Genomic DNA, 27,402 nt, shown 5'->3' with positions numbered 1-27,402 from the left:
TGTTTGTTTCCTTGTTTTTTTCGCAATTCTTTCTGGACAGAGGCTAATGGTAGGATATAGTCAGGCCACAAGCCAAGGCTCTTTGCTGCTTCTCTCTTTGTCCTGGTTTTTGGAAATCTGAAAAATACTTTTTTCTTTTTTTTTTTTTAAAGATTTTATTCATTTATCTGACAGATAGAGATCACAAGTAGGCAGCCAGGCAGGCAGAGAGAGAGGAAAAAGCAGGCTCCCTGCTGAGCAGAGAGCCCGATGCGGGGCTCAATCCCACAACCCTGGGATCATGACCTGAGCCGAAGGCAGAGGCCCAACCCACTGAGCCACCCAGGTGCCCCTGAAAAATACTTTTTCTTAAGAGAGAGAAAGCTAAAGTGACATCTGGGTGGCTCAGTCATCTGGTCATGATCCCAGGGTCCTGGGATTGAGTTCCCCATCAGGCTCCTTGCTTGACGGAGAGTCTGCTTTTCCCTCTGCTTGCCGTTTCTCCTGCTTGTGCTCTCTCTTGCTCACTCTCTAGCAAATAAATAAATAAATAAATAAAATCTTAAAAAGAGAGAGAGAGTATGCATGCATGTGCATGTTGGGGGTGGGGAGACAAGGAGAGAGAGAATCTTAAGCAGGCACCATGCCCAGCACAGAGCACAGCAGAAAGCCAGCCCAACATGGGGCTCCATCTGATGACCTTAAGATCATGACCAGAGCCAAGATAAAGAGTCGAATGCTCAACTTGACTGAGCCACCCAGGCACCCCCCAAAAATAATTTTATGTTTGATTACTATAGCTTGATTTTGGCAGTAACTGAGCAAAAAATTTCTTCATATATTTTCATCTCTTTATTGAAACAATGAACCTTTTTGCTATCTGCTTTGGACTACAGCTATATAAAAAACTGACAGAATCCTTGCCATCAAGAGCTTATAGTCCAGTAGGAGAGCAAAGCATCGAACAAGTTGAAACTAGAGTAGGGGCCAAGGGCAGACTACCCAAAGATGGGCCACTTTGGCATGAAGATTATTTTGAGTTAAAAAGCAATCAAAACCCAGCAGATTCAGGAAAGTTCTTCTTTACTTCCCCAACGCCTAAAAAGAATTTAGATAGAGGACCTGCTCCAGGAAGAGTTATTACCATAGATAGTTATATTATACTATGAACTAGGGATGGTAGACAGGGAGGAACCTAGCAAGCCCTGTTTGATCCAAGTCCTCTATGTGCCATTGTTTCTGAGTGGCCCAGCAAACATTTATTTACCAAACATTTACTCTTTTTCATCTTCCTGCAAATTGCATTCCTTCCCTTTGAAGTCCCAGGCTGCTGCCCTCTTCTCTTTAGTTCAGAATGACATATATACCTCAATTTGCTTGGCTGTCTTTGGAATTTTCATGTCTGTGTGGAGTCAAAGTTACATATAAAATTAAATTTTATTTTCTCCTGTTAATCTGTTTCATGTCAATTCTTAGTCTACCTAGAAGGACCTTGAAAGGGACAGGAATTCTGTTCCCAACACAGGCTACATACTACAAACGGGAAAGACTGGGTGCCTGGGTGCCTCAGTCTGTTAAGCATCTGCCTTTGGTTTGGGTTATGATCCCAGGGTCCTGGGATCAAGTCCCACGTTGGGTTCTCTGCTCATCAGGGAGTCTGCTTTTCCCTCCCTTCCCATGCACACGTGCTCTCTCTCTCTCTCTCTCTCTCTCTCAAATAAATAATAAGATCTTAAAAAAAAGATAAGAGAGAAAGACTTCAAGGAAGCTATCAACATGAGGACTTAACCTCAGCTAGTTAACATTTCTTGCCGGGTGTTTGACTTTTATTCTATTTTTTTTTTAATTGTTTTGGTTTTACTGTCTTATTTCAAGTCAATGCAAAGTTTTTTAGTTGTGGGCAAAGATGTGTTTGTACATATAATCACACGATCACTTTCATGTATCCCTTTGAAACAGGGAAACTAAAGGGACCCCCTGAAAAACCACTTTATTCGCTCCTTTAGCTGCTTCCATTCTTGCTACCCTTGATTCCCTTACACATACCTCACAGAACAGAGAAGAGAATGCATGCCCTCCTTGTAAAGATCAAGGATTTAATGACTTCTTTAGAGTCTTCTAACAGAACAGATAACATCTGAAGAGTGACTGGGCAGGGTCCTCATGAACATTTTTCAAGACCACTGACTCATCAACTCTTGGCTCCAGGGCATAAGTGACTTCTGGAGAATAGCCTAAACACTCATCTTTGTTCCTGGATTACTGAGAAGACAAGTGCACCAGATCACTGTCCTGAGTAAAAACCCCAGGTCCCAAGCAAAGAATGAGATTCACTTTCCTTCCCTTTCCTAGGCTCCTAATAGGCTCTGTATCTACACTATCTTCAAGAAACTCTGCTCTCACTTCCTTTTTGGCTGTGCTTGATTTCCACTCTGTTGGAAGCCAAGGACTTTCTTGGCTGGTCCAGTGGGACACCGACCCCCCACAGCTGGGTCCTCAGTCCCAGCCAGCCTGTATCACCTTCTTTCACAAAGAATTTAAAATGATGTATCATGGGAATATTGCTAGAATTTGAGTCGGGATTTCACTGATTTGACTAGTGACTTACCAAGTGGATTTTTTTTTTTAAAGAGAGATTTTATGTATTTATTTGAGAGAGAGAGACGGAGAAAGAGAGATCATGGGGCTGGGAGGAGCAGAGGGAGAGAGAAGCAGACACCCCACTGAGCACAGACACCAAGTTCTATCTATCCCAGGAACCCCGAGATCATGACCTGAGCCAAAGTTAGCCCTTCAACCAACTGAACCACCCAGATGCCCCCCCCCCAAGTGAACTCTTAAGTGTTGCAGAAGCTGATTCAATATGAAAGGAGAGAATGAGGAGGTGATCGCTAGTGCAAATCCTTATCCAGTCTAGAATGAAAAGAAGAAAAGAGGATTGCTTGCCTGCAGGGGCCAGGCAAATGGCACACATGACTGGACCAGGTAAAGCTGGGACACAGAGAACTGGAAAGGACATGCTCCAGCAAGTCTGCCAGGCAGGAATGAGGGCCGAGTGTGACCAGAGCACCTTAATTTATAAGATAAGCTAGAATTTTAGTTTCATATGAGATTCTCAATTTTTAATGTCAGATAGCTTAATTTTTTTTATTGTACAAGCTGAATAAAACACTTCTGCCTTTTTGTGATCTTTAATTTAGATTGCCCAACTATGTACTCATCAGCTAACCAACGAGAACTTGTTCTCTCTCCCACTCCACTCTCCTCCCCCTACATCCTACCACCAACCTTCAGTTCCATCCCCCTTCACTAGTCTAGTATCATAAAATAAAAGACATAGGAAATCAAGAGGAGCTCCTGGGTGGCTCTGTCAGTAAAGCATCTGCCTTTGGCTCAAGTCATGATCCCAGGGTCCTGGGATCGAGTCCCGTGTGGGGCTCCCTGCTCAGTGCAGTGCCTGCTCTCCCTCTCCCTCTGCCTGCTGTTCTCCCCAGAGAAATCTTCTTTACAGAGGGATAAGGGATAGGTGTAATGCAAGGAAGGGTTTTGTATTGTTTTGGGGTTTTTTTTTTTTCTCTTTTGTCTCCTGAAATAGTCCACAGACTAAGAAATATTATCTCAGAATTTCTTCCCTTTCTAGAAAATGGTCTCCTGCCCCTCCTCCAGGGTTCTGCTCATAACTAACAGCCCCTGCCCTGGCTCCAGCTCTCAACTGGCAGCCTCAGCCTCCAGCAAAGGGCGTCATTTTCTCTCAAAGGCCCCCAGGTGCAAGAGGGAAAGGCCTCCGGGCGCTAGAGGGAGCGTCCTTCTGCTGTGCTCACCCTGAGTTGCATCATTGCCCTGGGGGTTTCTCAGTCTCTGCTGTTCAGTCACCTGTGTAAAATCAACTCCCTGCATGAAATTCTCTCTTTCAAACACTGGTTTCTCTTTTTCTGTCTAGACCTTCACTGATATAAACACAGTGGAACTCTTCATAAATCTGCCTCTGAGGCTTGAGGTAGATGTCATTAATCCAATCTGTAGACTAGAATGTCAGTTTTAACTGACCACACATGCCCATATTTAGTCATATTTTCTACCTACAACAGTTATCCCTCCTATTTTTATTATCCTGGTCTGATGGCTGAGAATCCCATTTTGCAAATTCATTTTGAATTACCTATATTGCCTTCCTTTTAAAATTTCTTGGGAAGACAAACGTTTAGCATTTGATCACAAACCTGTATTCTAGCCAAATTAAAATAAGATTCAGGAGTTAGAATAGGTTTTATATAGCCTCTAAAGTGATGTATATTCTTTCCTTACAGAAGGCTTAAAGAGAAAAAAAAATCCTTGTATAAGCTTCAAAAGCTCTTTTGTTTACATCATTTTTCTTCAACATTTTAAAATCTACAGAAAAAGAGATATGATAGCATTTGATAAATCTACATATAATCTTTGCTGGTATTCACCACTTGGTAGCATTGTACCAGTTTGCTTTTTTCTCTCTCAAGCACTGGGAAGTAACGAAGGCATCATGACATTTCACTGCTAAATAGTTCATCATGTATTCTCTTCCATAACCACAATTCCATATTTATGCCCCCAAAATGTAACAATGTAGTCCATTCTAGTTTCCTGAATTGTCCACAAAATGTTGTTAAGAGCTTCCTCCCAAAAAATCTTTAAAAAAGAAGTATTATGGGTGCCTGGGTAACTCAGTTGGTTAAGCAAATGCCTTCGGCTCAGGTTGTGATCCCAGAGTGCCAGGATCGAGCGCCGCACGGGGCTCCCAACTCCACCAGGAGTCTGCTTCTCCCTCTGACCTTATCCTCTCTCATGCTCTCTCTCACTGTCTCTCTCTCAAATAAATAAATAAAATCTTTTTAAAAAAATAAAAAAATAAAAAGAAGTATTATGCTAATATAACCAGCTGGTTGACATAAAAGAATGATGAACAAACATGGGTGTCAGGCCACTTAGTTCATGTTCTTACTTGCACATCCAAAAGGCAGACAGATAAAAGTTAAATCAGCTAATTTTGCTTCTCTTAAATAATTTTGATTAAAACTCTAAACTCTAAAAGTGACTGACCCAGCCGGCTCGGTCAGCAGAGCATGTGACTCTTTGAGCTCCACACTGGGTGTAGAGATTACTTAAAAATAAAATCTTTAAGGAAAAAAAAAATTCTAAAAGTAAAGGTGTGGTTGATTATTCATTTAACTTAGAGCTGGAGATAATCTACTCCACTTGTTTACATACAAATCTGGACTAACCACTTTCAAACTAAAAACAAACAAACAAAAATGATATGTTTTTCTTTCAATTCATGACTTCCCTGATCCTTTCTTTGTAGGATATTGACCTAACATTGGTTGGTTTATTATAATATACATTTAACAGTTGATAAGCCTTACTCCTTATTATTTTCTTACATCAGTGACCAAAGTTCTTATTTTTCAGAGACAAGGTATTTTTCCCCTGTAGATGGCTCAATATTAATTTCCTATCCTCTTATAGGTATTCCTGGCAAAATATGGAGAGTATTTTCATTGGAAATATCTTTTGACTTCATGCTTAAATTCCTTGAGTTATTGACTTATTTTGGATAAAAAGTGTCCTCGAAGCAGCCAAAACCTCTTCTACTCTAAATTAGTAGTGTTGGTTTTTGCGCAATGACAGTTCTCTGGATTATGCATTAAAGTGAGTTTTAGATGCAGGCTCTCTTTGCTCAGTCACATCTTCTAGTTTGGGCAATGCCTGATGGTGCCGTTTGTACTTCCAGCATTTCCTATAAAATTCTGGAGAGGCAAGAACCAGTTGCCCCAAGGTGGGCCACTTTGGCATGAAGATTATTCTGAATTAAAAGCAGTCAAAAGCCGGCATTGGAAAGGAGAGCCTGTACCAGGAAGAGAGTTATTAAGAGGGGTGCCTGGGTGGCTCAGTGGGTTAAAGCCTCTGCCTTCGGCTTGGGTCATGATCCTAGGGTCCTGGGATCGAGCCCTGCGTCGGCCTCTCTGATCAGCGGGGAGCCTGCTTCCTCCTCTCTCTCTGCCTGCCTCTCAGCCTACTTGTGATCTCTGTTGTCAAATAAATAAATAAAATCTTAAAAAAAAAAAAAAAGAGAGAGTTATTAACAAAGATTCTGCTTTACCTAATAAATAGGGCAACCTTTGTTTACCAAAATCTCTTCTTACCTTCCTGCTAATGGTCTTTCTCCCCTTTGTATCCCTAGACCTTCACCCCTTTCCTCAGGCTCAGGAGGTCAGTCAATGAGCTTCACGCTGCGTGACTCTCTTGGGAATTTCATGTCTGTGTGGATTTCTCCATAGATATGAAACTAAATTTGATTTTCTCCTGTTAATCTGTTGGGTCTTAGGTAAATTTAATTCTTAGTCCAGCTGGAAAAACCTAGGAGAGAAGAAAATTTCTTCCTCCTCAATAGGTGGCCTACTTGGCAGGACACTTTGACTTGCTGGACACTGCTTGCCCCAGACACAGTGGCAGCTAAGAGCTCCTTGGGAAATCTGACATACAGCCAACAGAAGGTAAGATTTTTTAACCACATCAGTCTCCAGAGATCCTTATCTGTGGAGTCTGACCGAGCAAGAGTAATGAGTGTCCTTTTTTTCCTTTTTTTTTTTCTTTCTAAATTTAGATTAGCAGGAGAAAATACTTGTGGAACTAGTTCCTCGGGCTTAGTAACTCTTGGTAAATTTAGTGGAATACTGATCCATGTCCTCTCCACGGTTTTTGTTTTCTTTTGTCTACGTCTTTTATGTCATTTGTCATATAAACTTCGGTGTGGGTTAATGTGCATGTGAGGTAAAGGCTGTTGCTAAGGCACATCTTCGAAGTCCAGAAGTCCAAGCCACAAAACTAGTAGACATGGGTCAAGTACTTAAAAGCTGTCAGACAGAGATGAAAAAAAAAAAAAAATCTACTAGAATACTTACCACCTTACTCAAAGATTCCTGTGTTAGGTAAGTTAGTCATGGAATGGATTAGATTGACACTAGGTCACCCGCCAACCTCAAGAAAAGTTCCACGCAACACTGTGGAACAGCACACAATACCCAACCCCACAGTACATCTCTGCTATGTATTAGTTTGGCTCCAAGAACCTCAAGGCTTAGTTAAAGCTGTTAATGTGCTTCTAAGAAAAACTGGATGAGATTTTCCTTTTCATCTTGTTCTGTAAGTCCTAAGAGCCTGGCTTTGTAACCAGTGATAGTACTGTCTTTGGTCTCCACCATCCAGAGGGTACACTTACCAGGGTGCACTTTGTAGGCCAGTCAAATAGACTAGGGTTCCAAGAGTCCAGACATGCCAGCTCCCAGAGGTATTTGTCACAAGGTGTTTAAGTTCCTTCATTGTCTCATCCTTTGTTGCTTGTTAGTGCTGGACATTCCCATTCCAGTAATGTAAGCAGAATTAGCTATCTCTAGAAAAAGAAAGATGAGACACAACTATCCTGGTGTAAGAGAAGTCATTTCAGGCCTCCAACTATTTCCGGTGATCCACAGATCCCTGGTGAGCTCTACTTGCCTCAGCATACTGCTTGTAGAACTGCCCAGTCGGTGTCTGAATGACAAAGAAGTACAAACACCTGGGGGGCTCAGTAGGTTAAGTGTCTGACTTGGGCTCAAGTCTTGATCTTAGGGTCCTGAGATAGAGCTCAGCATGGAGTCAGCTTGAGATTCTCTCTCCCTATCTCTCTCTGCCCCTCCCACTTGTTCTCTCTCTCTCTCTCTCAAAAAATAGATAAATAGATAAATAAATCTTTAAAAAAAGAACAGTCTCCACCTGGCCAGGAAACAGCCTAACCATATCAGAGACAATAAATTCGTTTGAAAACTCCCAGTGCTATGTCAAAGGTAGGCAATACCCTGCATTCCTTACTTGAGACAGTTACCTCAGATCGCTCGTAATGTTAAGGCCTCTGCCCCAGGAGACGTATAAGCTTCATTAACCTAACCCTGTTTGCAGGTACAGGCTTGTACAACTTTATGTCCTCTTCAAATGCCATGATGAAGCTGCCCTCTCAGAATATTCATCCTAAACCCTAAATAAAAAGAATCCCTTCACTCCTGCTCAGGGAGTGACAGCTTTGGAAATTATTTGCTGCAAATAAACACTCTTTTGTGTGACAACTCCATCGGGTGTGGTCTCCACCTGTAATTCACCCAGGAGCAAACCTGCGTTAGTTTGGTTACAGTAGCTCCTGCCCAGCGTCACAGATGAGGAGATCTGTGACTGAGTGGAGGCAACGCACGTGTCCGTGGGAGACAGGAGACATTGTTCTCACCACGTCATCCTTACCACCTGTGCAAAAACGGCTTTTGCTTTCTTAGACTGATTTTGGTAGTAAACTTTTGGATTGTGAGGTCTACATCATCGTCCCCTCTCTGGATTCCTCTTCATCTTTGGTTAAGCCATTAGAAGGCTTTCTGGTTTGGATTGCTATTGAGAGATCCTACTTGTCAATGGCCAGATGACGAATCTTATAAATATGTCATATTTTAGAAACACACATATTCTTTATAGATAGCTCTCAATTTCCTTAGTATAATGACCTGCCTTAGGGACTTCCTTGAAAAGATAAAAGAACAGAAATTAGACTTAAGACAAAAATGAATGTTCACATCCAAAGTAAATTCCCCTTCTTTTTTTAAAAATAATTTTTAGATTTTTTTTATAAGCATATAATATATTATTAGCCCCAGGGGTACAGGTCTGTGAATCACCAGGTTTACACACTTCACAGCACTCACCATAGCACATACCCTCCACAATGTCCATAAACCCACCAGTAAATTACCCTTCTTAAAAATCCAGTTTCATCTTCCTTTTTTAACTTCCCCCTTCCCTATAGGATTTATAGTGCACACTCCAGCCAGTCTCTAGGTTCAAGGTATATGGGTTGTTCATGTAAATGCCGAAAGCCAGGAAGTGAATTTAAAAGCCCCCAATACTGGCAATCAGTCTTGTTTCCTCCTGCCTCCCAGGGCTTTATAATCCAGCGGAGCCGGCCTCAGGCATTTCTACTTAGGTGTATCACAGATCCTCTGCCATAAAAGAATCTGCGTCCACTGGATAGCAGTGATTTTTTAAACAATAAAGCCCCTTTATCTCTGCTTTCAGAACATCCTACCAAATTTAAAGAGAAATTAGAAAGATGATTTGACTACTCACGACCTCCCCTTCACGGAGGAAACAAACAAAATTTCTCTGAGGCCCCCTACAAATTATCAGTGGAAGGCCAATGTTCAGGGACTAATAATAGAAGCCAAGGTTGGGGCAGCTGGGTGGCTCAGTGGGTTAAAACCTCTGCCTTCGGCTCAGGTCATGATCCCAGGGTTCTGGGATGGAGCCCAGCATCAGGCTCTCTGCTCAGCAGGGAGCCTGCTTCCTCCTCTCTCTCTCTCCCTGCCTCTCTGCCTACTTGTGATCTCTGTCTGTAAAATAAATAAATAAAATCTTAAAAAAGAAGAAGAAGAAGAAGAAGAAGCAGCCAAGGTTGAATTGTGTAATCAGAAAGGCAGCTTTTGTTAAAATGTTTTATACAGATGAAAGGGTTCAGGACAGGACCCCTCCGAATGTGCCCCTTTGGCATGTGAATTATTTTGAGCTAAAGGCACTTGAGACCCTGTAGGATCAAATATCCCTCCTTTAACCACACAGAAAAACTGGGGCACCCAGTTGGCTCAGTTGGTTAAGTGTCTGCCTTCAGCTCAGGTCATGATCTCAGGGTTCTGGGATTAAGCCTTTGTGTGGTGTTGGGCTCCTTGCCCAGTGGGGAGTCTGTTTCTCCCTCCCCCTCTGCCCCTCCCCCTGCTCATGCTCACTGTCTCTCTCTCTCTCAAATAAATAAATAAAATCTTTAAAAAAAAAACCACACACACAGAAAAATCTAAATTGGGTGGGGGTCTTTCCCAGAATAAGGAATATTAACAGAGATAAACTTTATCCAAGTGACCATCAGTATAGCTGGACAAACTTCTAATTACCAAACATCTACTCTTCTTATGACCCTGTGAAGTGCATTCCTTTCCTCTGAAATCTCAGACCCTTACCCCCTTTTCTCCTTACTTCAGAATGACATACATACCTCATTTTGCCTGTGTTTGGAATTTCCATGTCTACAAGGATTCCCCATACCTATGCCTATTATATTTTATTTTCTTCTGTTTATCTGATTCTTAGTCCAGATAGAATAACTTTTAAGGTAACAAGAATTCTTGCTCCCCAACACAGACTTTACATGGGTATAAACCTTTTGATTCCCCTCTTAGTTAAAAATCTCCCTGATGGGGCGCCTGGGTGGTGCAGCTGGGTAAGCAGCTGACTTGTGGTTTCAGCTCTGCTCAGGCTGTGATCTCAGGGTCATGAGGTGAGCCCAATGTCAAGCTCCACGGTCAGCAGGGAGTTGGCTTGTGATTCTTTCTTTTTCATCTGCCCCTCCCACTTGGGATCTCTCTCTGTCAATAAATAAATAAATTAAAAAGAAATTTCCCTCATATAAGGAAAAAAACTTAGTTTATAGTTTTGGGGTTTTTTTTAGATTTTATTTATTTATTTGACAGAGATCACAAGTAGGCAGAGAGTCAGGCAGAGAGAGAGAGGAGGAAGCAGGCTCCCTGCTGAGCAGAGAGCCCGATGCGGGGCACGATCCCAGAACCCTGAGATCATGACCTGAGGCCGAGGCTTAACCCACTGAGCCACCCAGGTGCCCCAAGGAAATAAACTTAGTGTAAAAGGCAGACCAGTCCCCTGATATTCAGGCTGTCATCCATTCTTTGGAGAATTAGGAACATCTGTCGTTGTCTTACAGGTCTCTACAAAACTGGAAATACAACTCTAGAAACAGGTTACAGCCCATCTTATGTTTACCAATCCCAAAACCTCACTTGTTCCTCTCAAAATGTTTGTGAATATTATAAATGATCAGGATATTGGAACAAAATTCTCCTGTACTTAAGAATAGGAAGGTAAATTATAAATAGCAATTACTCTGAAACTCTAGGAAAGAAAAACGTTTTTTGCATTCTTTCACTTATCATGTCTTTGAAATGTAAATAAAGCCCTCAACCACCTGAGCCTGAAGGAAAAAAAAGAGGAGGCTTGGAAAGGCCTTTATAAAACACAAAAAGCTAAAAGGGTTTTTTCTGCCAAAGCTCTAGCACCTCTGATAAGAGGCCAATATGTCCTAAAAAGTCCACCTTGGAGAAAACTTGTATACATTCTCTATGCATTTATACTATTTTCTACCCTCATCATCTCTAGGACCTAAAAGCCACTCTTTGAAATACAAACTTAAGGAAAAGTTTTTCATCTGGAGGGAAAAAAAAAGAGGAAGATATTTGGAAAGTGGGCCTATAATGTCCTCTCTACAAATATTAGTAAAAAGCAAAAGCTATAAAACTTTTGTTTGCATGTGTCTATTTGTGTGTCCATATATATTGCAAATGTGAAATATTTTCTCTATCTCTAGTACTGCTGAAATTAATTTGTAAAAGAGCTCTATTTAGTTGTTTTGAAGGTAAGCACTTACAAGAATTGGGCTTCTAAAGCTCAGAAACACAGAAACGAACCCAAATGTTTATCAAGTTCGTGATCTGGGAAAATATTTGATATTAAAGCTATTTAAGGTTGGCTTGATTAAAATAGATATGTTTCTAGAATAACCAGTATTAAATATAAAACTTTTATTCTGCCTATGTTTACTGAAAGTTAAATAAGTTCATTTTTAATAACTGACCTAACATGAGTTTGCTCCTCAGTGAACCACAGATGAAAACTATAACAGGTGCAGTTGTCCCGCAAAGGAAACTTTATTTGCAGCAAATAAGATCATGGGGAATGACTTCCAAAGCCATGACTCAAGGGTGCAAGGGTGGATAAGTTATTTTTACTTGGGGTTAGGATGAATATTTAGAATGGGAGACTTGTTATAATCTGTAGAGGGGGACAAAATGTCACACATCGTCTTAAGAAAGCATGCCTGTACACATAATGTCTTTTATGTAAATGAGGCTTGTGCTCCTCCTTGAGTGGAGATAGTACTATAGTAGGTAAAGGCAGTTTGGGGTCATTCTAGAGGTCACTCCATGGTCCATCTGCATAGGGGCAAGTTAGGGGACTAAGTTCAATAGTTCTGGGTAGTCTGAACCACCTGGGGGTCTCTGTCTAGGCAGTTTTTTAGTTTGTTTGTTTAAGATATGGTTCTGGTTTCCATCATGGGATACTATGTCTCTCAGATCTTTTGCCTGAGTTAAGAGACACACTGGAAAGGAAAGCTTAAGGAAATACGCGGAACAGAGGTTGCTGAGTTCAAGCAGGTGGGCAGTAAAGGTCAGGTCTTGGGGGTCCAGCTGGTGACGATAGAAATTTGTCCAAAAAAAGTTTGGAGAAACAAAAGAAGTTTGCCCAAATAAAACAAAACAAGAAAACCCCTAAGGATTAGGATCTGTCCAATGCCTCATGAAGGGTTGTGGGTGGACTAACCATAATTGTTAAGAACAAGTAAATTAAATAGATGAAAATAAGATTAAAAAAAGGTTTATAGGCAACATTTTAAGCAGCTTCCAGTTGGTAACTTGAAACTTTTTTTTTTTTTTAGTTTTTTTAAATGTTTTTAAAAATAAATAAATCTATTTATTTATTATGAAGAGAGAGAAAAAACATGAACAGGAGGGGCAGAGGGAAAAGAGAGAGAACCTCAAGCAGACTCTGCACTGAGTTTGGAGCCCAATGTCAGGCTCGATCATGACCCAAGCCAAAATCAAAAGTAGGCCACTTAACTGACTGGGCTACCCAAGTACCCCTGGTAACGTGAAACTTTAACATCTTGCCAAGTTAAATGGTGAGTTAAGTTAAATTCATTGAACATCTAGATCATTTCTAAATAAGATATGCTTATGTTTAGTACTTAATGTTTTGATATTTTATCTACTTTTGTCTTATTTTTTTTTTTAAGATTTTATTTATTTATTTGACAGACAGAGATCACAAGTAGGCAGAGAGGCAGGCAGAGAGAGAGAGAGAGAAAAGAAAGCAGGCTCTCCGCTCAGCAGAGAGCCCGATGCGGGACTCGATCCCAGGACCCTGGGATCATGACCTGAGCTGAAGGCAGCGGCTTAACCCACTGAGCCACCCAGGTGCCCCCTACTTTTGTCTTATTACTGAGAAACTAAAGACAAATTTGAGTGTGTTAGTAAACATGACTTGTGCTTTATTGAAAGATGGTACTATGAAAAGTGCATTTCTAGAAATTATAAAATGTATTTATAAATTTGTCAATCTAAAGAACTCTGGAGTAATAGTTCACACTTGCTTACTACTTAGTTTTCACTAGAAACTAAGATTTCCAGGAGCTCAGAATTCTAATTAATGTAATTAAGACTACTGGAAATAATCAGGGAAACAACTCTGCATGCAAGGAAAGTAAGGTATGTGTGTTTGGTCAGAAAAAGTTTAAAATATAGAAATACATTTTTGTTGAGAAAAAAGAAAATTCATCCTAAAGTGAGGCTGGTTATTCAAAGAGGGAAAACGTAGGACAAAATCTGAATGTAAAAAAGAGAGTTGTAGGTTTATAGAAAAGAAATTAGAAAGAATGTGTGGTCACTACTGGCTAAGATTAGGATAAATTTAAGTAAATGAGTTTTTTTTTTTTTTAAATTTTTATTTAGTTGTCATAGAGAGAGAGAGCGTGGATGCAAGCACAAGCAGGGGGAGTGACAAGCAGAGGGTGAGGGAGAAGCAGGCTCCGTGCTCAGCAGGGAGCCTGATGTGGGACTCATCCCAGAACCCTGGGTCATGACCTAAGCACAAGGCAGACGCTTAACAACTGAGTTTTAATATCGAAAGTACACTGGCAAAAAATTAAAATTTTGTTTTCTCTTTGCTAAAAGGACTAAGTTTTCTTTAACTATCGATTTGCTCTTAATAAGGAATTATTAACAAAAGTCTTTTTTTTTTTAATTTTTTTTTTTTTAAAGATTTTATTTATTTTTCAGAGACAGAGGGAGAGAGCGCGAGCGAGCACAGGCAGACAGAGAGGCAGGCAGAGGCAGAGGGAGAAGCAGGCTCCCTGCCGAGCAAGGAGCCCGATGTGGGACTCGATCCCAGGACCCTGGGATCATGACCTGAGCTGAAGGCAGCTGCTTAACCAACTGAGCCACCCAGGCGTCCCAACAAAAGTCTTTTTTTACCTTTAAAGTAATCTGCCTAGAAAATAAGGATTCTGTTTTGCCAGAATAATTTCTTATGTTTATCAGTCTTTGATTACTCAAAAAAACTGAGTCCTTTTCTTTTCTTTTTTTTAAGAAAACTGAGTCTTAATATTTAGAGAGCTAAATTTTGCTCACAGCTATCTGTATTTGCCTTTGAAATCTTTTATTGCCATTTTGGTTAAATGGATAATTAACTACTGTTTCATAATGATTTGTGATTCTATTTAAGCAAATGTTCAAACCTCTTGATATCTTTTGGCATAATTCCCAAAACCAAATTCTAAAATGAAGTCTTTTGACTATAACCTAATTGAAATTTTCCAGAGGGTCCCTTGAACATTTCAGAGATTTGGTGAGAAATTAAATTAATTATACTTATTTGGTACATTAAATTACATAGGAATCATGGCCAAATAAGTGATACTAAACCCTCTTAAATTATATCTGTGTAGATAGGTTACTAAAATAAGTGTTTTATAGATTGTATGGAAAGTCCTAGAAATCTGATGTCCTGTCCTGTTATCTTGAAGTTCTGTGTTTCTCAGAAATAATGAAATTTCCTTACTAACTGCATTACAATGAACTCATTAATAAGATCTTTACTCTTGGCCATTTTAAAGTTTTTTATAATTTACAGACAGTTATAATGCAAGATAGTTGAAAGAAAAGCAGGCAAGGACAAGGGCCCCCCTCCCCACTGCCATAAGAGGAAACTACCCTTAAGAGGATTTTACACCACCCTAGAAGGAGTGAGTCCTCCACCCTTTCCCATGTGATATGTAGCTGGCAAAAACCTGATTGGGTGGCAGACATAGAGGGTTAATCAGATTAAAACAGCCTCCCAACAAGCCCATAAAACCCCTTAGTTTTGTTAGTGGCAACCCTCTCAGGTCCACTCCCTCTACCAGAGCTTTGTACTATTGCTCAATAAAGTTTACTACCACTCCATAAACTTTGCTTTGTCGCCCACCACTCTTCTTCATCTGGTCTGCCTCTCCATTCCTGGAAGCCATGTGGCCAAGAACCTGAGCACTAAAGGAAAATAAATCCTTTAGCAGTTATGCTTTTACAAAAGCTTCCAGCAACTGTATTTCATTTTTAGTGAGACTCATGGAGAAAACTCTGAGTACAGGCTTCTGATAACCTTAAGATCATAATACTGAACTAGGTAAGTGTTTCTGGAGCTACTAAGGAAAAAAAAAAGAGAGATAGAATAGAGTAGAGTAGAATAAGAATTAATAACATGAGACTGAATGGAGTGAGGAGGGTAATTATAATTTGTATGATTTTCATTTTAAGCTGGCTGACTTTCTAAAATGTTTTGCTTTTCCAGAGTCAATGAAATGTTTTATCTTAAGCTGACTTATAGCAGCAATTTGATAAAATATACCTTTGTGATCAAATGGAAACATTTATCTTTTTCTCCCTACCTGATCGCTCCAGAATTCAGAAATTTTCAGTATTCTTAATTTTTCATGGGAATATATTATTTGCATATATTCAATAAGAATCTTTTCTCTTTGTAACATGACACAATTGGAAACATTGGTCATAATATCAAGGCCTTGACTGAAATATCATATTTGAGAGACATGCACAGTCTCAGATATGACCAAAATGTTTAAAGAAACTACGGTTGACTTTATGGAACCCGTAAAGCCCCTTGGAAATAACAGTTTGTTACCCTGCTTACCGAGTTTTCAGCAGCCTTAGCAAGTAAGTAAAGATCACTTCCTAGCAGGTGCAGGAATCTCAGGATATTTTTGGAGACCTCGAAGGGAGAGAAATTAAACCAGATCTATAGGTATTGTGGGTGAAGTCTGATAGCAAGTATTTGTCTTAGCTTTTGGCCTTGAGAGGCTGTTAAAAGTTCAGTATGGAGATTTCTTTCTTTCTTTCTTTTTTAAAAAGACTTTATTTATTTATTCGACAGAGATCACAAGTAGACAGAGGGGCAGACAGAGAGAGAGGGGGAAACAGGCTCCTTGCTCAGCACAGAGCCCAATGTGGGGCTCCATCCGAGGACCCTGAGATCATGACCTGAGCCAAAGGCAGAGGCTTAACCCACTGAGCCACCCAGGTGCCCCAGTCTGGAGATTTCTCATGAAAAGTTCCAGTAAAGCAGGTTTTAAAGAGCCTATATGGTCAACTGTTATTCTTGCTGCATTCATGTAAATAATCATGCCCAATTTTTTTGAAACTAGACTTTATTTTGCAAACATATTAGTGATAACATGGCCATCTTTGATAGAATGAGGGTGATTATGTAGAAAAAAATATACTTCAATAATTCCTGGGTAGATTATTGGATTCTAATACTGTTATTATCAACAGTACTAGAACATGATTTCTTCTCGTTTCCCCAGTGCCTGGCCACAACTCTCCAAACTAACATTTTCAATTTTTCTCCCACCTTTCTGACTTGGAATCATTTGAGAACTAAAATTGCCCTTTTTCCTAAAGCCCTGCAAACTAAATATGAGTGACTTGACATAAATGCAGAGAAATCACAATAGCTAATATTTAAAGACAATCTTTTTGTCTGTTACTCTGTGGGTCACTCAGAAAGATCACCAGAGACATCTGAACTCCAAATTGAGAAAATCTGTCCGATTACCACTGACTGCTCTCATTCCATCTGAAGATGCTTTGAGCCTGACAACTAAAAATCTTAACTGGCTAACCTAAGAACTCAGAAACTGGTTTGTAATTTGATCCAATCATTAACCACTGTTTTTGTTTCCATAGAAATGCCTCTTATTTAATACCTGATTACTTGAACCATTGGCCTAACTTTGAGAACAAACCTGCATCACTGCCTCCTGAAGAGTTTTACTGCATTGACCTACTGTCAGGACTAAGTGACAGGTTCAACAAGAGGGAAAAACCTACCCACTAAACTTTTCATGTGGGTGTTGGGTCCCCCAATAATGGGTCCATGGTCAAAGGAGCGAGACTGATACAAAGTGAAGGTCAAGCAAAGCTTTATTTTGCGCCAAGCATCAAAAATCAAACCGACCGTCAAACAGACCGGTCGGGGCCACCCCTTACAGAGAGGACGACGACCCTCCCTGCCTCACAGACTAACTTTTATAGAACAAAGGGCCTGTGGTTGAGCCTGGCCACACACAGGTGGCCAATTGAACTATAATTCACCCCACAGTAGACATCTGCATTAGCTACACCTTGGTGAGAATTGGCCCCCAAAAGGCGGGGCCCACACTCCTTGGTAGCTAGGGAGACAGTATGTAGGCTTTACTGATTGGATGTCTCCACCTGACCCGACTCATTCCTGCATTCTGGCTGTTATCTCTACCTGACCTGATGCACCCTTCTATCTGGACTCTGTTACCTGGGACTGGTTTCCCGGACTTGCTTTTAAATAAGTTCCCCCGGGGGGTGGGGGGAGACACGGTCAATTTAAGTTTTACTGCATAAACAACAAAATGGCTGTTCAACTGAGGTGGGGCTGCTCTGGCTAAATAGGCCCTTACAGTGGGAATTTCCAAAAAGAGGGAACTGTAGGGGCCAAGGTCAGGCAGCTCCAAGGAGGGCTACTTTGCCATGAAGATTAGCTTGAGTTAAAAGCAACTGGGCGCCTGGGTGGCTCAGGGGGTTAAAGCCTCTGCCTTAGGCTCAGGTCATGATCTCAGGGTGTTGGGATCAAGTCCTGCATCTGGCTCTCTGCTCTGCGGGTAGCCTGCTTCCCCCTTTCTCTCTGCCTGCCTCTCTGGTTATTTGTGATCTCTCTGTCAAATAAATAAATAAAGTCTTTAAAAAAAGGCAATCAAAACCCAGCAGATTCAGGAACAGCTCTTTACCTCCCCCTGAACTGCCTAAATTTACATCAGAAAGGAAAGCCTTTACTAGGAAGACAGCTATTAAAAGAGATTCCTCTTTACCTAACAAACTTATTTTCATAACAGAGCAACCTTTGTTTACCAAACATTACTCACCTTTCTGCTAATGGTCTTCCTCTCCTTTGTATCCTTATGCCCCTACCCCTTTCCTTAGCTCAGAATGTCACATAAACCTCCTGTTGCCGGGGCACCTGAGTGGCTCAGTAGGTTGAGCCTCTGTCTTCAGCTCAGGTCATGATCTCAGGGAACTGGGATCAAGCCCCGCACTGGGCTCTCTGCTCAGCAGAGCTTGCTTCCTCCTCTCTCTCCGCCTGCCTCTCTGCCTACTTGTGATCTCTGTCTGTCAAATACATAAATAAAATCTTAAAAAAAAGAAAGAAAGAAAGAAAGAAAGAAACCTCCTGTTGCCTGTCTTTGAAATTCCATGTCTATGTGGATTCATTGCAAGGAGGACACTAAAACTGATTTTCTCGTGTTAATTGATCTCATGTAAATTTAATCCTTAGTTCAGCTAGAAGAATCCTGAATAGAGAAAAATTTCTTCCTCCCCAACAATTCCATGAAACATAATTTTAAGCAGCAAATATCAAATTTCGAACCTAAAGAGTAAACATAATCTTCAAAAAATAAATGTAAGGAGTGCCTGGGTGTCTCAGTTTGTTAAGCATCTGCCTTCAGTGTTGGTCATGATACCAGCATCCTGGGATTGAGCCCCATATCGGGCTCCTGCTTGGCAGGAAGCTGCTTCTCCCTCTCCAGCTCCCCCATGCTTGTGTTCCCTCTCTTGCTATCTCTCTCTGTCATTTAAAAAAAAAAAAAGTAAAATCTACCACCAAAGGCATGCAACAATTTAGTTCTCCTTTTCCTTCTACTATTTACTTTCAAATCTATTTTTTTAAATAATGGAAAGGAATACAGAATGTAAATAAATGTAAAATCCTAAATTATTTGACTTTTTAATTTTCTAATGTAATGGTCTCCGAAGTCTGTTGTATGTCCTTCAGGACTACACAAGATAGCCCACTGGGATATCAGGAGAAACGATCACATGTCTATTTCTATTTTTTACTTCATGTTTAAAAACATATTAAAAATAATATATATTATATATTACTACGGCAATACACTTATATAATGTAGAAATAAATATTATAGAAAAATGTTTGGAGAGTATTTTAAAGTTGGTTCACTCTGATTCAGTACATTTTGATCATCTTTTGAGAATGCTGTGGGACATTCTTTTTCAAAAGGAATAAACTGAAATGCACAGCTAGATATAAAATGTTAAATTAGTGCATTTGGACCAGAAATCTTTACCATTGTCATCATATACACTAAAAATCTCCAGTGGTACTTTGCTGGCTCAGTTGGTGAAGCATGGGATTCTTGATCTCAGAGTCATGAGTTCAAGCCCCACATTGGGCGTGGAGCCTACTTTAAAAAAATTTACCATAGAGTTCTATAAAAATGCTAAATTAATATGTTACTTATTTTTTGTAAATTGTGAAGATAATTATAGAATATTTTAAAATGACATGAAAATAAAATGAAGGAAAAATCCCCCAAGACATCCAATGTTATTTTATGTATTTTTTTTTAACTTTTAAAAAAGATTTTATTTATTTATTTATTTGAGAGAGAGAGCATGAGAGGAGGAGGGTCAGAGGGAGAAGCAGACTCCCTGCTGAGCAGGGAGCCAAATGCGGGACTCAATTATGGGACTCCAGGATCATGACTTGAGCAGAAGACAGTTGTGTAACCAACTGAGTCACCCAGGTGTCCTATTTTTTTTTTTTAAGAGAGAGAGAAAAAGAGTGAGTGACGGGGATCGGCGGAAAGGATAGAGAGAATCTTAAGCTGGCTCCACAACCAGCGTGGACTTGATTCAGGGCTTGATTCACCATGACTCTCAACCCTGAGATCATGCTCTCTGGTGAAATAAAGAGTGGATGCTTAACTACTGAGCCACCTAGGCACCTTTTTAAAAATCTTTTTCAATCTGCTTTTTTTACATAGAAAAAATCATGAAAAATGCAGGGGATTTATCTGTTCTTATGATTAAGTTCATAAGGTATAAAAATGTTTGAATATATGATTCATAAATAAAAAGCAAAACAACATATTTTGGTGTATATGCCCTAATAAATATTGAAATAACAAAGCTAATATATAAGAAGAATTGTGCTGATGACATTTCCAGTGAATCCATCCTAGATGGCTTTATGAGACAAGCCTAAAACATACTAATCAGTCAGACATGTTACTCTATACTACGATGGCATTAATTAGATGTGTGTTTTCTTTGTGTGAAGATCTTACTTCACATCTATATTTCTGTTTCTATGATATATTTCTTTGCATATGGTATATATATAGTCACACACACACACTCACATGCCAAGGAGACTCTTTCAGATCTATTAACCCAGAGGCATCTACCAAAGGAACCATTTTCCAGGAGGTCTGAATACACAACGAATGTAACCATTAAGTTATCGCAACTGTATTTCTTCTACCAGTACCCTCAAGCTGTTGGCTAGAATTTCTATTTAAAAAAACAAAACAAAAAACCACACCACATTAGTCTTTGTGAAAAACAGAAAGAATACATCAAAAACCAGGTTTGGTTGAAGGTCAAGGAAAGGCTGGAGTTACAAATGAAGTAAAGCCAGTGAAAGTCAGTGAAAGAAAATAAAAGCAGATATCCCAAACAAAGAGGTGATACCAACAGCAGTCACTGAAAAAAACATGTCAAACAAAATAAGCAGCTTAAGCTATAAAAAATAAAAGAGATCAAAGGCACTCTTTGAAACATGAGACAACTATTTCCACCACTCTAATCCTTCTTTAAGCCATGTATTCCTTTCTTTGGTCATCTGCCCTAATTACTGAAAACAAATACTTGCCAAGAACAGCTGAAGTGAATTAATCTTTAGGCTTTCGGCTAAATGAGATGAGGAAAACAAGCATTTAATGGGTAATCTTTGAATAGGTGTGGGATTCAGTTAATATCTCAGTCCACTGATTTTTAATATGCATCGTGGTAGAGTCGTACACCTAAATATGAGGTTCTTTGATGAAGCACAACTTTAAAAAAGTGTTTGTTTTCAGTCCACTAGGACCAAATTTCAGTGACCAGAGACAGGACTAAATTTTGTATCCTTTACTATTTCCAACATTTTCGATGTTTAGATATTCTAGTAATATCCAGAAGCAAATATAAGAGAGTCTTAACAATAAGGAACATGGGGCATCTGGGTGGCTCAGTCTTTGGGCGTCTGCCTTCGGCTCAGGTCATGATCCCAGGGTCCTGGGATTGAGCCCCACATCAGGCTCCCTCCTCAGCAGGAAGCCTGCTTCTCCCTCTCCCATCCCCCTGCTTGTGTTCCCTCTCTTGCTGTCAAATAATAAATAAAATCTTAAAAAAAGAAAAAAAAACAATAAGGAACAAACAGGGTTGCTGGAGGGGTGGTGGGTGGGGGAATGGGGTAAATGAGTGATGGACATTAAAGAGGGCACTTACTGTGATGAGCACTGGGTGTTCTGTGCAAGTGATGGACCATTAAATTCTACCCCTGAAGCCAATATTACATTATATGTTAACTAACTAGAATTTAAGTAAAATCTTGAAAGAAAAAAAAAATCCCAAAGTTTTCAATTTCTAATGTTCAATGAATGTGAAATACTAAAGGAAAATCTTTAAAGTTATGGCTCTTACTAGACTGTGGATATATATAACAAAAGGGGTAGAAGTAAAAGGAAGTCTTCACTTGCCAAGGTTCTTTTGTCAATGGCAACAGGAATGTCTTCTAAAACTATTTTAAGTAATTAATTAATTTACTGTTTGTTTATTTTTTAAAAAACTGTTTTAATAATAGACTTAGGATGATAAGACTATTACAGTACTACCTGGTACCTTTAGCTATTTATCTGTTTAAAATTGCTGACAAAAAAAAAATGTATTAACATGATGTAATATAGACTTGGGAGTGGTATTTCTCAAATTTAAAGTACTTATCTAATCAATTCAATATACAAAGTTTATTACACAGCTCCCATTAACAACATTATTCATTCTTCAGTGTTGCAATAAAATTTCTAATTTTTATGTTTCTTTTATTTTCATAGTATGCCTTTCTTCACCTTTTCTATTTTTTTCATAAAAATGCCATGAGACACAGTGCAACAATGACAAGGGAATCCAACATAGGGTTCCTTGGGCTATAAATTTCTAGAATTTCAGTTACAGTTGCCTATATGTTTTATAGACAAGCTGTCTCTTGATGTATCATGTACTTCATAACTGCCAATTTTAAATACCAGCTCTAAAAGAAACTGACTTGACAAATTCATTTTACTCTCCAAACCAGTTTTTCAAGTGACGTATTGAGTTATTTTAGAATCTTTCATTATTCAAATAAATTTTCTTTCAGTGACCAAAAGACAGGAATCTATCTAGAAAAAGGGATGTGAGGAAATAGAAGAGCTAAAATAAAAAGTTAATAGAAAAGTCACTAGAATGAGGAGCAGCAGGATTATCTGTCATTAAACAAAAATTACAAAAAATTACTAGACAGGGCAATTAATGCTTTTTGTGTATTTAAAATTTTCATTTTAGGGTGCCCAGGTGGATCAATCAATTATGCATCTGCCTTCTGCTCAGGTCACGATCTCAGAATCCTGTGTTTGAGCCCTGGATCAGGCTCTGTGCTCAGTGGGGTGTCTGCTTCTCCCTCTTCTACAGCCTGTTTCTCCCTCTGCTTGTGCTCTCTCTCTGTCAAATGAATAATTTTTTTTTTTTTAAAGATTTAACTTATTTGACAGAGATCACAAGTAGGCAGAGAGGCAGGGAGAGAGAGAGAGGGAAGCAGACTCCCGGCTGAGCAGAGAGCCCAATGCGGGACTTGATCCCAGGACCCTGAGATCATGACCTGAGCCGAAGACAGAGGCTTAACCCACTGAGCCACCCAGGTGCCCCCAAATGAATAAAATCTAAAATAATAATAATAATAATAATAATGCTACAATAAAAACTCCAAAAAAGAGAGAGAAACATCAATGTTAGCATGTTGCAAATGGAAGAGGATCAATCATAATAATTTCTTTTAAAGATTTATTTATTTTAGAGAGGGAGAAAGAGCAAGAGCAAGCAGGGGGTAGGGGCAGAGGGAGAGAGAAACTTAAGCAGACTCCACACCCAGCACAGAGCTGAATATGGGGCTCCATCTCACAATGATCCTGAGGTCATTGTTTCCTATCTGCCAGGCACTGTGTTAAGCTTTTTCCATAAATAACCTCTTTTTTTTCTCCACAAAAACCCTTTGAGGTAATAAGCATTATTACCTGTTCCAAGATCACACCTCTAGCAAATAACAGAGCTAGGAATTGAACCCACTTCTATTTGTCTCTAAGGTTTATCTCCTAACCACCTTCAACACAACATACATGGGAAATCAAATTCTGTAAGTATAATGACCAGGCTCAGAATCTCATGGGAGGGGGCACCTGGGTGGCTCAGTGGGTTGGGACCTCTGCCTTCGGCTCAGGTCATGATCCCAACATAATGGGATCGGGCCCCGCATCGGGCTCTCTGCTCTGCAGAGAGCCTGCTTCCTACTCTCTCTGCCTGCCTCCCTGCCTGCTTGTGATCTCTCTCTGTAAAAAAATAAATAAAATCTTAAAAAAAAAAAAAAAGAATCTCATGGTCTCATGGGAGGTAGAGAATAAAAGAATTTAATAGTTTACAACTCAAAATGGAAACTGGGAAGAAAACTGGGGAGTTAATAGATGAAACTGTCTCTAAATGATCTCCAAAATCTAGTCAGAAATACTTGGGTCCTATTTGGTATCCTGGGCAACAATACCTGCCTTAAGCAAAGCAGAATAATTAGTCTTAAACAATCAATAAAACCAATTAAAAAAAAGCTTGAGTGTTGAAGTTGCAGAGACATTGATCAGAAAGTTTGTGAGGGGTGTCTGGGTCACTCAGTTGGTTAGGCATCTGACTTCTGCTTGGGTCATGACCTTGGGGTCTTGGGATAGGGCCCTGAGTTGGCGGTCCATGGTCAGCAGGCAGTCTCCATCTCCCCTTGCCCCTCTCTGTTGCTTATGCTCTGTCTCTCAAATAAATTTTTTTTAAAGAAAAAAATGTGAAACATTTTGCATAAATCATAGCACTTTGTATTATGTGCTGCTGCAATACATGACTTTCTTGAGAAATTCTGTTAATAAGGCTGACTGTTGAACGAAACATTGTTGAGTGCTCACTAGAGCCACACACCAAAATGTTTTATATGTCGTAAGAAGGACAATAATTTCTTGGAAAGATAATTCCAAAGTTTAAGAATTTGAAAATAAGCAGTGTCTATTGAGGATTTGAAATTATTTTTGTGAGTAACAAATGCAAGATGAGGGCACTGGCTGGCTCAGTCGGTAGAGTGTGCAACTCTTGATCTCAGGATTGTAAATTCAGACCCCATGTTAGATGTAGAGATTGTTATTTATTTATTTGTTCATTTGTTTGTTTATTTATTTATTTATTTGACAGAGACACAGTGAGAGAGGGAATACAAGTAGGGGGAGTGGGAGAGGGAGAAGCAGGCTTCCCACCAAGCAGGGATCCGGATGCTGGGCTCGATCCCAGGACCCTGGGATTATGACCCGAGCCAAAGGCAGATGCTTAACAACTGAGCCACTCAGGCACCCTAGGTGTAGAGATTACTTAAAAACAAAATCTTTAAAAACAAGCAAATAAAAGACATGCAAGATGCTGGACTTAAAAGGCCACTCTCTTAGTAGTGAATTATGATAGCTACAGTCCTGGCCAGTACACATCTTCCCCCTGTATTCTTGTGGAGAATCCATACTCCACAGACAGGGCTGATTCCATACACCCTTTCCACCAAGCATGCACTTGGCATATATGACCACCATCACTTTAGGAGTAAACAGGTGGTACAGACCTAGCTAGATCCCGTATATCCATGGCAACAGGGATTGGCCATGTGGAGGGAACCACCAGGGTCAGTCACAGTCCTCTTTGGGACATTTGCTAATAATGTTGAAGGAATCTTCAGCTTTGAGGAAATATAAGCTTAAAGGTGCAGATGGCCAACTCTGCCAGCTGCCTATCTGAGTACTTAGAGAAAGCCTATGTGGGAATAAAGGCAAAAAGAGCAAGAAGGCAAGGCTGAGAGCGAGTGTATGACAGTATTCCAATGACATCGTCTGAGACTCTGAATCTAGCAGCAGTTGACCTTTTATGTTAGTTTAAGTTAGGTTTCTGCCACTTGCAAATATAAGAGAACCTTGCTCATAGGTATATTATAAGTATATACTATAAATAGAGCACTGTCGGATATAATTATAACCTTAGGTACCTGCATATCAACAGTCCATAAACTCTGACAAACTTCATTCTGACTTTTCCTATTATCCCTGAACTGGCAACAATCAAAACTGCAGTGTTCAAACTGCAAGTTCAAAGCCCAAGATCTGTCATTTGCAGTTTACCTTACAGCAACAATTTTAGTATCTGTCAACCACTTTTACTCTTACTGACTAGCCTAGGACATTAAACTTTGAAAACAATGGCATGACCATGCTCCAAATAAATTTTAAAAGTTGGTATCTCAGAGCCCCAGGGTGGCTCAGTTGGTTAAGCGTCCAGCTCTTGGTTTTGGCATGATCTCCACTGTAGAGCCTGCTTAATTCTCTCTCTACCCCCACCTCTGACCCTTCCCCTCTTCCTCCCCCACTAAAATAAATAAATAAAGTCTTAAAAAATCGGTATCTCCCACTTTTTGAAAGTCTGCATTATGCCACTTTGCTTATATGAAAGACCCATAACAGTACCATTTTTGCGAACTGAAAGATATCTGAATAGGATTTCCATTTTATGCCCTTTTGGGTTCTGAAAAGTTTCAAAAGGAATGCTCTCCTTTCAGCTAGCCAGGGAAACCTGCCCCGGAGTCTGTCCTGTTACTGGACGTGGCTGTATCAGAGTGGACGACCACTAGGTGTTGAAATGAAACACAAATAGGTTTAGGTCAAAGAATGCTAACACTTTTACTCCTCAGTAGGAGTCTCAGTATAAAGTAATGCCTCCTTATTTTATTTGATAATGTAGAACTTTACCTGAAGGTTAAGAAATCCCCTCACCCTTTTTTGAAAAGAGCTTACTCCAAGGAACCACCCTTCCCCAGGAGCCTCAGGTGAGATGCCTGCCTTGTTTACCTCTGACAGTGAAGACACAGACACAGACCCTCCAAATTCCCATTCTTTTGTCTTGTAAGTGACCAGCTGAACTACTGTTGTCCTTACTGATCAACAGGAACAAAATGACAGTAACTAAACCTCCCTTAAGCTGCTTTCCTTCCCCAGGTCCCTGAACTTTGGCCCACCCTGAGCCTGAGTCAGCACACTGCCGTTCCTTGTAGGCAGCTTCCTGGAAAGAGACTGGCCTTGGGGTAAAACATTGTCTCATCTACTGTTCTGTAGATGACGCTTCCATCTCCTGTCCCCACACCTGGTTCGTGCTACCTTTGTTCACCTCTCTCTATAAAAGAAAAACCCTTTTGCCCAACTTCTGAGATACTTGCAGTCCTCATGGTCAGAGGGTTCTCCTTATTACAGTGGCCCCATTCACACTGGATACTTTTTTTCAGATTTTTCATTTGACACTGTCTTTGAATATGTCACTTCTTAAACTGATTTCCCATTATTTCATTCTAGACAGATACTCTCTGAGTATCTCACACCTGCCATCTCCTTTCCTCACATTGCCGCTGCTCTTGTTCATGTCCTTATTAACCTCATCCTTGCCCATTATGAACTAGTCTCCTCAGCCTCCAGTTTTATTTACCTTCTCACATTGCTGGTAAGTTCATCTTCCTAAAGATTGTTCCTCCAATCTCAGCATTCTTTTGCATTCTTTGTTGTTGTTGTTGTTTTGTTTTTTTTTTTTTCTCTCTGTTACCTAAGAATAAAGTCCACATTCCTTAGGTTAGCATTTAAGTCTTTCCACAATGAAGTCTAATCTCACCTCTTCCTCCCATGAAGGCTTCTAAATCTTCTAACCCTTTTTAAAGGTTTTTTTCTTTCTCCAGTCTTGTTGTGCTTGCCCATTTACTTTTTCTGTACCTCAGATATTTTCCCTCCAAATCCCCCCCTCCTCAGTTTCTGTCCAACACATATACCATTCCTTCCCTGTCTGGGAATTAATCTCTGCATTATTATTCCCCTCACAGTGTCTTTACCTTCCTTAAAGCATTAAAAATAGGGGTTTTTTTTTTTTTGTTAAATTACAGCAAGTTGTATACATTTTAAAATCTGTCCTAGATCATTTA

At 39.9% G+C, this 27,402-nt stretch overlaps 1 long non-coding RNA gene across 1 annotated transcript; it reads right to left on the bottom strand.

The window, feature by feature from the left end:
• LOC116591506 lies at positions 1-27,402 on the bottom strand. Its single transcript, XR_004286036.1, has 3 exons — positions 26,919-27,402; positions 7,232-7,402; positions 1-127 (listed from the first exon to the last, which is right to left on the bottom strand). It is a non-coding gene; the product is annotated as an uncharacterized LOC116591506 (long non-coding RNA).

This window comes from Mustela erminea, chromosome 5 (genome assembly GCF_009829155.1).
Source record: "Mustela erminea isolate mMusErm1 chromosome 5, mMusErm1.Pri, whole genome shotgun sequence".
NCBI classification, from domain to species: Eukaryota; Metazoa; Chordata; class Mammalia; order Carnivora; family Mustelidae; genus Mustela; species Mustela erminea.
Note: the sequence above shows the minus strand (reverse complement) of the source record. Positions and strands in the feature narration are given on the sequence as shown.